Below are 12539 nucleotides of genomic sequence, written 5' to 3'. Positions count from 1 at the left end.
TTGGTGGCCAATGTGACAAACCGATAGCACTTATATGGGTGACCGGCATTAGGTCAGCCACCTGAGATGGCACCTATTATAATACCTTGGGTTTTAAACCTTAGAAAATTTCCTAGAATTCTGGTCTCTGGACCTAATATTGCTTGAGGGTATGATTTATATGTTGGGGTATGAATGGTAATATCTAGTATTATACTAATTAGTATTGGTTGGTGGGATGGATTTTGGTTACTGGAATGAATATGACCAAAGGGTACGAGTCATATTGGTGGTTATGGATCGTTTGGTTCCTTAACTTAATCTTAGGCCTAGTTACTAGGGTTGGATATAATTACGAGTGGCTCACCATGAGCCTTAAGCCAGGGTATGAGTCATACCATGGACTCGAAGGATGGATAGTGTCTAAATCTTTTTGGATCTTAAATTTTCCAGGGATGTGGATGGAGGGTACGTATCGTATATTGTCAATACTACTTGGTTGGACGATTCATATGTGGGACACTGTTTAATCCAAGGGTTAAAGCTAGGATACGAGAGGAGAATACCAATTGTATTTGAGGATATGACTCCTGTGGGTCAGTCATACCCCTGTGGCAGGATTTTTATGCAACTTAAGTGGGGGTATTCTATATATTTCTCCACTTATACTAATAAGGTACCACAAATCCTAACCTACTTAGGAGGTTATTTACCATATTATTCCATTAATCAACACTTTAAACTTTTCAAAAGCACTCCATAATTGTCTCAAGCGAATTTGGGCAAGGAAAGTTAGGGTTTCAACTAAAGGATCAATTTGGGGCTTCTCTTGGTGATTTCTTTCCATCATCATCTTTGTTTAAGACATCTTCTCTTCCTTTATAGTGAATTTTTTATAAAGGCATGGTTTTTATGAATGTTTTCATGACTTCATTCATTGTAGGATTTTGGTTTTCAAATATTATTTGGAGGTTTAGCTATTAAATGGTTGGTTATGGTTTTCCATGGTTTTAATTATGTTTTTATATGCATTAATGGTGGGTTTGGAAAATGTGATTGCATAAGAAAGGTTTAATGGTAGTTGGAATTAGTTTTTGTCATATTATGTCCCCATTGTGTTTGACAAAATGCTTATAAAGATATGTTCATTGCATTGACTACTTTTAATGGAACTCTTACTTGTTTTAAACTTGGTAAAGGAATTAAACATGGTTTAAATGAATTGGAATGGTAAATGGCTAATGGTTATGCTTAAGGTGAATATTAAATTATCCAAGTGGTTTAATATGGTAATTGGAAGGGCACTTGAAAGTCCTCTTAAGTCTATATATGGTTGGCTATGGACAATTTACAAGTTAGGATTGGTATGATGATACAAATATTAATGGCCTTTGTTAATAAATGGATAATGGTTTAGTTATTTGGAATTTTTTTTAATAGGGTAATAATGGCAAGGGTGTAGCTATGCCATAGAAGGTGGAGGTCCTGGGATGACCAAAACTGGAAAATCATATTTGTTGATATGAGGTTGGTCTTGGTGACTGTGTGCATGATGTTACACTATATTTGGGGGATGTACTAGTCATCCCAAGGTTTTCTTCCCTGGTCATGCAACTACACACACTGGGGACTTTCAGCAGGGGGATCTGAACCTATTTAACCCATGGATGGTTTAGGACGGCAAAGCTACAAAACCCAGATAAAGTTTTTACATGCATGCTAAACCATGTGCCTTTTCCCGGCATGGTTATCTATATATGGCTGTGTGCATATGGATAGTTTTACTTGGTTTTAAAAATGACATTATTTTATCCTACCTTGAGATCATACTAGCAGTCACTCACTAACCCCGTCTACTAGTGGTTGTATACCCATGCTATGCAGAAATTAACCATTCTACTCCTACAAAGTGGTTGACTCAGGGATCAATATTTGGACTAAAGTGTGGAGATTCCATCCTTTTGGAATACTCCATTTCATGTTATAGATATTTTTAGATAATTTTATATTATTTTGGATGTTAGATTTGTCTATGGTTGGGGGCATATCCCAACTAGATTTCATTACTCTTTTTGTAAAAGGCTTTATGGTACTTCTATGTGTTAGAATGGGTGGGATCAGTATATGTGTCATCCTTGGCATTGGAATAAGCTGGGAGGTTATCATCATCAGACGTAATTTCTCATTGTTCCATCTTATTATATTTTTGGATTAATTATATTATGTTTTTGAACATCCTTGGTTATGTCCTAGTTTATGGCTCTTGTTTTGGTATGGTTGGATCATTGGTAGGGGATGGTTGGACTTGCGTTGGTCACATTTATGATCTTATCCCAACATCTTTATGTGAGCTATTTCACTATCTTGTTACATGCTCAAAATTCAGCCAACTCAAGGAAGGAGGCTGGAGGTTGGATTGGGTAACGAGGGTAGTCTAGGATCCTGATCGGACATGGGATGCCCATCACGACAAGTCCCCAAGGAAGGTTGTGTCAAGTTGGTATCAGAGCCTAGGTTCATGGTTAATTGGTAGTCCACAAAGCTGTGTCGAGTAGAGTCTCTTTTAGGAATATGTAGCATTCCACACTTATAAGAGAGAGAGTACAAGGAATTTAGAAGTGTTTCACTTTCTTGGTATTCAATTTTCAAGCTTGGAATCTCAGTCTTGGAATCTTCTCTAATCCTTGTTTGTTCGTCTTTTTGGCTCATACCTTATAGATTTGGAAAAATAAGGAAATTCTTCTATTCTATCTGAAGGTAACACTGAAGGGGTGCATCTTACTTTTGGGTTTCAAATTTGATCTGACAATCCTATCCATGATAGTTCTGGAGTTCCATCGGTTACTACTAGTCCTCCCCAAGGTGAGGTGACTAATGCGGAGTTCCATCAATCTATTCATGTTATTGCTCAGATGGTCGTTGCTCAGGCTGAGTAGGGTTCTACTAGTTCTTAGTCCACTGAGGCCACAAGGGTTGGATAATTTATGAAGATGAGTACTCATACTTTTTCTAGAGTGAAGGTGAAGAAAGATCCATAGGGCTTCTTAGATGAAATGAAAAAGATATTTCTAGTGATGTAGGCTATCAATGTAGAGAGGGTAAACTTTGCAGCTTATCAACTCAAAGATATTTAATATCAGTGGTATAAAGAGTGGGATAGGGATAGAGGTAATATGCAAGAATCAGTCTTGTGGGATACTTTTTCTAAGTCCTTCTTAGATCGTTTCTTTCCCCAAGATTTGGGGGAAGAAAAGATGGAGGAGTTTGTGACCCTAAAGTAGGGGAGAGTGTCTGTCAAGGAATATGGCTTGAAGTTTCATCAATTGTCCAGGTATGCTCCTGATTTAGTAAATGACATATGGGAAAGGATGAGGAAGTTTTCTTTTAGGTTGAATCAAGATTTGATTTTAGAAAGAAACACTACCTTGCTGATTACAGATATGGACATCTCTAGATTGACTATTCATACGCAGTAGGTAGAGAATGAGAAGAGAAAACAGGCAGAGTTTAGAGATAAACAGGGTAAGAAGAGCAGTTTTTTGGACCAGGGAGGTGCTCAATCTTAGAGTGGTTAGATGGTGGAAAATGGTAGAAAGAAATGAGGTAGTTCTGATTCCTACTCTTTTGCTAGTGCTCCTTACCAGTTGGGCGATAGGCATCATCATTGTGGTCACAACTTTTGAGCACAAGGTGCCCAAGAAAAGTGGAGGTTAGTCAATATCTTCATGCCCTCCTTATTGGTTATGTGCTAGTCCTCATGGGGTTATTGCAATAAATAAAGGGACAAATGCTTTAAGTGTGGCTAGGAAGGTGATTGGCTCAGGGATTGTCTAGTTAGTAAGATTGCTATGGGGGCGACTAAGATTCCTGTGTCTTCATCTTTTATTTCTACATCTGGTGGTATTTCATATACTTTTATTACTGCTCCTAGTTCTAGTATTGGTCGAAATAGTTTGCATGCTTTGGCATCTCAACATGAATCTGAGGCATCACCTGATGTCGTTACTGGTACGTTACAACTTTTCTCTTATGACATTATTATTTGCTTGATCTAAGGTCTATTCTCTCCTATGTGACTCCTTATGCGGCTGTATCTTTTAGTTCTTATCCAAAAGTTATTTTGGATCCTTTTTTTTTTCTGCCCCAGTAAGTAACTCAATTATTTCTAAGAGAGTCTATAGGGTGGTATGGTATTTTTCGGTGGCAAGCAAACCTCGGTGGATCTATTTGAGTTTGATAAGGTGGATTTTGATGTTATTCTGGGCATAGATTGGTTGCACTCTTGTTATGCATCCTTGGATTGTCGGACCCATAAGGTTATCTTAAGGTTTCATGCTAAATCGTTTATAAAGTAGAAAGGTGTTTCTTTAGCTCCCAGGGGGAGGTTTATTTTTTATATTAGAGATCAGTGGTTAATCTTTAAAGGTTGTCTTTATCACAAGGTCTGGATTAAAGATTCTAACTCGGAAGGTCCTTCTTTCCAGTCAGTTCTAGTGGTTAATAAGTTTCCAAAGGTCTTTTTGGGTGATCTTCCTGGTGTCCTTCTAGATAGGGAAATACAGTTTGGTATTGATCTAATTTTTGACACTCGTCCAATTTCTATTCCTCCATATAGAATGGCTTCGGCTGAGTTAAGGGAAATTAAGAAGCAACATAAGGATCTTTTAGAAAAAGGGTTTATTCATCCCAGTGTATCTCCTTGGTGTGAACTGGTGTTGTTTGTGAGAAAAAAGGATGGTTCCCTTCGAATATGCATTGACTCTAGGTAGTTGAACAAGGTGATCGTGAAGAGCAAGTATCCTCTTCCAAGGATAGATGATCTATTTGACATATTGCAAGGTGCCAAGATCTTTTCAAAGATAGATCTTTGGTCTTGGTAATATTAGCTAAAGATTAGGGATGTGGATTTTTCTAAGACGACTTTTCGTACTCGGTATGTGCACTTTGAGTTTTTGGTAGTGTCATTTGGGTTGACTAATGCTTTGACGACATTTATGGATTTGATAAACAACTTTTTTTGTCAGTATTTGGATCTCTTCATTATTGTGTTCATTGATGAATTCTGATTTATTGAAGAGATAGGTGAATCATGCTAAAAACCTCCATATGGTGTTGCAGACCTTAAAGGAACAATAGTTGTATGCCAAGTTCTCCAAGTGTAAGCTTTGGTTGAACGTTGTAACTTTCTTGGGTCATATTATTTGTAGTGAAGGGATCTTGGTAGATCTGCAAAAGGTTGTTGTGGTGAAAAGGTGGACAAGACCTATGATTCCATTCGACATTCAGAGCTTCTTGGGCTTAGCCTGGTATTATAGGCATTTTGTGGAAAGCCTTTCATCGATAGCTGCTCCTTTGACTAAGCTAACTCATAGGAAGGTCAAGTTTTCTTGGTCAGATGCTTGTGAAGGGAGTTTTGAGAAGTTGAAGAATAAGTTAACTTCAACTCCAATTCTGACTTTGCCAGAAGGAAATGATGTGTTCGTGGTTTATTGCGATGCATCTCGGGTAGGTCTTTATTGTGTGTTGATATAGCATGGTAAGGTGATTGCCTATGCTTCCAGGCAGTTGAAGGTATATGAGAGGAATTATCCTACTTATGATTTGGTGTTGTTGGCGATTGTATTTGCTTCGAAAATATGGCAGAATTATTTGTATGGTGTTCACGTGTATATCTTTTCTGATCATATGAGTCTACATTATGTGTTCACCTAGAAAGAGCTTAATCTCAAGTAGAGGAGATGGCTTGAGCTTCGCAAGGATTATGACATGAGTCTTCACTATCACCCAGGTAAGCTAATATGGATGCTGATGCTCTTAGCAGGTTATACATGGGGATTTTGGCTTATGTAGAGGAAGGAGGTGGGAATTAGTAAAGGTTATTCAACCCTTGGCTAATCTTGAAGTTCGCCTCTTAGACTCCAAGATGGTGGTGTGATGGTGAAAAAAATGGTTCGATTATCTCTTGGTGTGGAGATTAATGAGAAACAAGTGCTAGATCCTATCTTGATAAAAATCAAGAGTGACGTTGGTGGGAAGAAGGTAGTGGTTTTGGAGATCAATGGCAATGGTACTTTACCATACCAAGGGAGGTTGTGTGTTCCTAATATTGATGGGTTGCGATAAAGGATTTTGGATGAGGCGCACCAGTCACGCTATGTTGTTTATCCTAGCTAGACTAATATGTCTTATGATCTCAAGGAGATCTATTGGTGCAATGGCATGAAGAGGGATGCGGCTGATTTCGTGGCCAAGTCCATGGTTTGTCAGTAGGTTAAGGTTGAGCACATGAGGCCAGAAGGGTTGTATCAAGAAATTGATTTGTCCAATTGAAAGTGGGAAGTGATTAGTATGGACTTAGTTACCATTCTTCCTCGGTATCGGAATCAATATGATTCGATTAGCTTATTGTGGATAGGATGTCTAAGTCTTTGCACTTTTTACCTATGCGAAATACCTTCTCAGTGGAGGATTATTCTAAGTTGTATCTTCACAAGATGGTGAAGCTGTATGGAGTGCCTATTTTGATTATTTCCAATCGTGGCATGCAGTTTACGTCTCACTTCTGGTGGCCTTTTCAGAGAGGGTTGGGGACCAAGGTGAGTCTAAGTACTATATTCCATCTGCACACAAATTGGCAAGAGGAGAGAACTATTCAGACATTGGAGGATATGCTTCGGGCATATGTGATTGATTATGGTGGCAATTGGGTTGAGCATCTACCTTTGGTGGAGTTTTCTTAAAACAATAGCTATCATTTTAGTATTGCTATGACCCTTTTTGAGGCATTGTATGGTAGGAGGTGTAGATCTCCTATTAGTTGGTTTGATCTTGGTGAGTTGGACATGTTTGGTCCCGATTTAGTCTACCAGGCTTTGAAGAAGGTGAAGGTGATTCGGGATAGGCTTAAGGCTACCCGAAGTCGCAAAAAGTCCTTTGCGAAAGTTAGGCATAGTGACTTGGAATTTAAGGTTGGGGATAGGGTTTTCCTTAAGGTATCGCTCATGAAGGGAGTGATGCGATTTGGTAAGAAGGGGAAGCTTAGTCCCCGATATATGGGTCCTTATGAGATTATGCGGTGAGTTGGTAATGTTGATTATGTGTCATGAACCGAACTAGAGCCTAGACGTAATGGGCTTCCCAAGTCCAACCATGATAGGGGACCTACCCCTAAACCTAACCCAACCACATTTCACAGCCTTAGATAAGCTGAATTTTGAGCATATAACAAGATTGCATAAATGCTCTCATGAAGACTCTGGGATAAGGGCACAACCGTGACCGACCCAACTGAGTCTACCCGTACCCAACCAACCATCCAACCATAGAAAGCCAAAGAGAATATCAAGACGTCATATGATAGTTAAATCCAAAATATAATACAATGGAAAAACCAATATTATCGTCCAATGATGTCATCCCTAGCATCAATGCTAATGACAAGGCCGATACCAATACCGATCACACCCATACCAACCCCCAGAAGTACCACAAGCATACCAAATTAGACTTTAATCTTTTTAAACCATTTAAACCATTTATAGTTTCATATAAAATCTGAAAACAAGCATGAGTTCCATTTAAAGAAGTCAATACAATGAACATACCTTTATAAGCATTTTATCAAACACCCTGGGGGCATAATATAACCAAAACCAATTCAAAAGACCATTAAACCATTACCATGCAATCCAATTGCCAAAACCATCATTGATGCATGTAAAATAATAATTAAACCATAGGAAATCATAACCAAGCCATTATAAAAAAAAAACCCAATTAATTATTAAAAGCCATAAAACATGCAACATTGAAACTATGAAAACATCCATAAAATCCATGCCTTTTTAGAATTAATAAGTAGGAAAGAGAAATATGCCTTAAATCAAGAAATATGATGGAAGAAAATCAACAAAGAAATCCCCAATTAGAAACCCTAGCTCTCTAGCCCCAAAAGCTCTTGAGAGAAATATGATGTGTTTTAGAATAGTTTCTATGTGTTAATGAATAGAATAATAGGGTAAATAACCTGCTAAGTGGATTAGAAGTTGTGGGTCATGATTAGTGAAAGTAGGAAAATGTCCAGAATACCTCCACTTAAGTACCTTAAAAACCTGTCACAGGGATACGATTGACCTTCTTACGATTCGTACTCTTCCTTACGATTGGTTTCCACCAGTCATACCCAGGCCTTAAACTTTGGACCAGATACTATCCAGTATATGACTCATCCAACCAAGTCGTTACCGCAGCATATAATCCATACCCATGATCTGTATCCTTGGATGAATTAATTAATAGGAGGATTAAACACTGCCCACCATATGAGTCACCGATATGACTCGTACCAATCCTTCTGACTCATACCCTTAAGTCGTGACCAATATATTAATCAAAACTATCCCACCAACTAATGCTGGAAGATTATGATAGGACTATACTACTCGTACCCCAGCATACGACTCGTACCCTACAGTTGTATTGGGTCTGGAGAACGGATTTCAAGGAAAATTTCTAAGGACAAAACCTAGGATGTAACATTGTCCCCCACTAGGAACATTCGAACCCGAATGATGGATAAGGTAAGGGTAACCACACACAGAGTCATTTCCATAATAAAACATATTTCCAACCTTCATCAAAGTTCATAAACAAAGAGGCAATGACATTAATCTTTTCTATAACAAACTGAGAAAATAAAGATCTGTTCAAGAACACATACCTTCTGCATGAATACCAGGAGAAGAAAATAAGAAGGGATAGTTGGACTTCATGTCCTCTTCTGCATTCCATGTAGCATCTTCTACCTTCAGGTAAGCCCCATCCTTGGTCCACTACCGATGAACTTGTCTATCCAATATCTCAACCAGAACGTCTTTATAAGACAGAGAATTTGAGATATTCAACCCTTCCAAAGGGATGACCAATGAAGGCTCATCAATAGACTTCCTCAATATGGAAACATGAAAGACCGAATGAACTAAACCCAAACTAGATGGCAACTCTAAATCATAAGACACATTACCAACTCTCCGCAAAATCACATAAGGACCAATAAACTAAGGACTGAGCTTCCCCTTCTTGCCAAACTGCACTACTCCCTTCATGGGAGATACTTTTAGGAACTCCCTATCCCTAACCTCAAACTCCAGATCTCTATGCCTAACATCCGCATAAGACTTTTGACTACTTTGAGCAGCTTTAAGCCTATCCTGGATCACCTTCACCTTCTCCATATATTGATAGACCAAATCGGGAGCAAACATACCTACCTCACCAAACTCAAATCATCTAATAGGAGATCTACACCTCCTACAATACAATACCTTGAAAGGAGCCATACCAATATTAGAATGACAGCTATTGTTGTAAGAAAATTCTACCAAGGGTAGATGGTTAACCTAACTACAACCATATTCAATAATGCATGCTCGAAGCATAGCCTCCAATGTCTAAATCATTGTCTCTGCTTGCCCGTCTAATTGCTAATGAAAAAACGTACTTAGACTAACCTTAGTCCCCAATCCTTTCTGGAAGGACGGGTAAAAATAAGACATATACTGTGAACCACGATAAGAAATAATCGAAACAAGCACCCCATACAACTTTACAATCAAAGATACAACTTCGCATAATATTTTGCCAAAAAGGAAGTCCTTACCGACAAAAAGTGAGTAGACTTGGTCATCTTATCCACGATGATCCAAATTGAATCAAATTTGTTTCAAGATCGAGGAAGACTTGTCACAAAATTCATATTGATTATCTCCCACTTTCATTTAGGTACCTCTATTTATTGATGCAACCCACGAGGCCTCATGTGCTCAACCTTAACCTGTTGATACACTATGTATTTGCCACAAAATCAACTACATCTCTCTTCATACCATTCCACTAATAGATCTCCTTAGGATCATGATACGTTTTTGTCGAGCCAGGATAGAAAACATAGAGCGACTCATGTGCCTCAGTCAAAACCCATTATCACAATCCATCGACATTTAGAACACACAACCTCCCTTGGTATTACAAAGTACCATCATCACTAATCTCAAACACTGTGACTTTTTCCCACCAATATCGCTCTTGATTTTTAAACCGCCATATTTTCAAAGAAAACACAACAACCAATAACTCCAAATCATAAGTAGAATAATTCCTCTTATGCACCTTCAACTGCCTATAAGCATAGGCAATTACCTTCCTATGCTGTATCAAAACACAGCTAAGCCCTACCCAAGATGCATCACAATAAACCACAAACCCTTTATTTCTTTTCAACAAAGTCAAAATCGGAGCCAAAGTGAACCTATCTTTTAACAACTAAAAACTCCCCTCAAAAGCATCTGACCAATAATACTTAACCTTGTTTTGTGTTAACTAAGTCAAAGAAAAAGCTATCAATGAAAAGCTTTTCATAAACTTCCTATAATACCTGACTAAACCCAAGAAGCTCCAAACATCGAATAGAGTCGTGGGCCTATTCAACCTCTTCACTGCAACAACCTTTTGAGGATTAACCATTATCCCCTTACTAGAAGTAAGGTGAACCAAGAAAGTCACGATATTCAACCAAAACTCACACTTAGAGAACTTGGAAAACAACCGTTGTTCCTTTAAGGTCTGTAACACCACATGGAGGTGATTAGTATGAGCCACCTCACTCCTTAAATACACTAGAATGTCATCAACAAACATAACAACAAAGAGATCCCAATACTGACTGAGCACCCTATTCAATAATTCCATAAATACTGTCAAAGCATTGGACAACCCAAATAACATCACCAAGAAGTCAAAATGACCATAATGAGTACGAAAAGACATCTTAGGGATATCCACCTCCCTAATCTTAAGGTAATGGTACCCATACCAAAGATATATCTTAGAAAAAAATTTGGCACCCTATAATTGATCAAACAAATCATCTATCCTTAGGTGAGGATATTTGTTCTTGATTGTTACCTTGTTCAACTGCCTGGAGTCACATCTCAATGAAACTATCTTTATTGAGTACAAAAAACACTAGTGCACTCTATGGAGAAACACTAGGATGAATAAATCCCTTATCTAGAAGATCCTTAATTTTTTTCTTGATTTTCCTTAACGCAGCCAAACCCATTATAGATGGAGGAATAGATATTGGATGAGTGTTTCAAACCAAATTAATACCAAACTCTATCTCTTTATCTAGAGGAACACTAGAAAGATCATCCAAAAAAACTTTCTAAAACTTATTTACTATCGAAACTGACTGCAAAGGAGTACCTTCCGAGTTAGAAGCTTTAACCTAAACTATGTGGTAAAGATACCCTTTAGAGATTAACCTTTGATCTCTAAGATATGAAATAAATCTCACCTTAGGAGCTAAAGAACAACCCTTTTATTTTATTTCTGACTCACCAGGGAACCTAAAGATGACCTTACGAGTCTGACAGTCTAAAGATACACAAAAAGAATGCAACCATTTCATACTCAAAATCACATAAAAATCTACTATCCCTAACTTAAACAGATCTACCAAGGTCTTCCTGTCACCAACAGATACCATACATCCCCTATAGACCCATTCAGCAATGATTGAGTCTCCTACTAGGGTAGAAATAGAAAAAAGATTAAAAATAATTTCCAAATCAAAACCAAAAGACATAGCTATATAAGGAGTCAAATAATAAAAAGTAGATCCCAGATCAAGAAAATAATAAATGTCATGGGAAAAGAGCTGTAACTTACTAGTAATAATATTAGGTAATGCCTCGAATTCTTTTTGAGACACCAACGCATTCAACCTATTTCGAACAACACTAAAACTAGGAGTAGTAACTGAAGTAGATGTCATACCACTAGGTGTAAGAGCAGAAGATATAGCCACCGAAATCTTATTAGCTTCCATAGCAACCTTTTTTATCAGACAATCCTTGAGTCGATGGACTAATTGACCATACTTAAAGACTTTCTTTTCCTTTATTATATAATACCCAATGAGGATGACCATTAAATTGAAAAGGAGGGCATGAAGAAATAGACTGACTTTCACTCGCCTGAGATTGGGCAACTTGAGCCCTAGAGTTGTCACCACCTTGGTGAAGCCTGTCGCCCAACTACTTTAGGTAAGGAGCACTATCTACAGAGAAGGAACCAGAACTCCCCCACTTCCTTTGCTGCCACTTTCTAGCATCTTTACCACCATGAGACTATGTACCTCCCTAATAATAAAATATGCCCCACTTTTCCTGCCTATCCCCAAATTTCACTTATCTTCTCTTCTCACTGTCAACCTGCTGTATGTGAATTATCAGCCTAGATAAGTCCATATCTCTATTGAGCAAAGCGTTCTTGCTCTCTAAAATGAAATCTCTATTCAACCCGAAAGCAAACTTCCTCATTCTTGACCTTATATCAGCTATCAAATCAGGAGCATACCTTTACAACTAATGAAACTTTAAGGTATATTCCCTCACAGATATCCTCCCTTGACTTAGGTTCACAAACTCTTCCATCTTAGCTTCCCTTAACTCCTAAGGAAAGTAACAATTCATAAAGGTATTAGAAAAGGCCTCTCA

The sequence above is a fragment of the Capsicum annuum genome, chromosome 9 (assembly GCF_002878395.1).
Source record: "Capsicum annuum cultivar UCD-10X-F1 chromosome 9, UCD10Xv1.1, whole genome shotgun sequence".
NCBI classification, from domain to species: domain Eukaryota; kingdom Viridiplantae; phylum Streptophyta; class Magnoliopsida; order Solanales; family Solanaceae; genus Capsicum; species Capsicum annuum.
The sequence above is the reverse complement of the archived record's forward strand: the minus strand, read 5'-3'. Positions refer to the sequence as shown.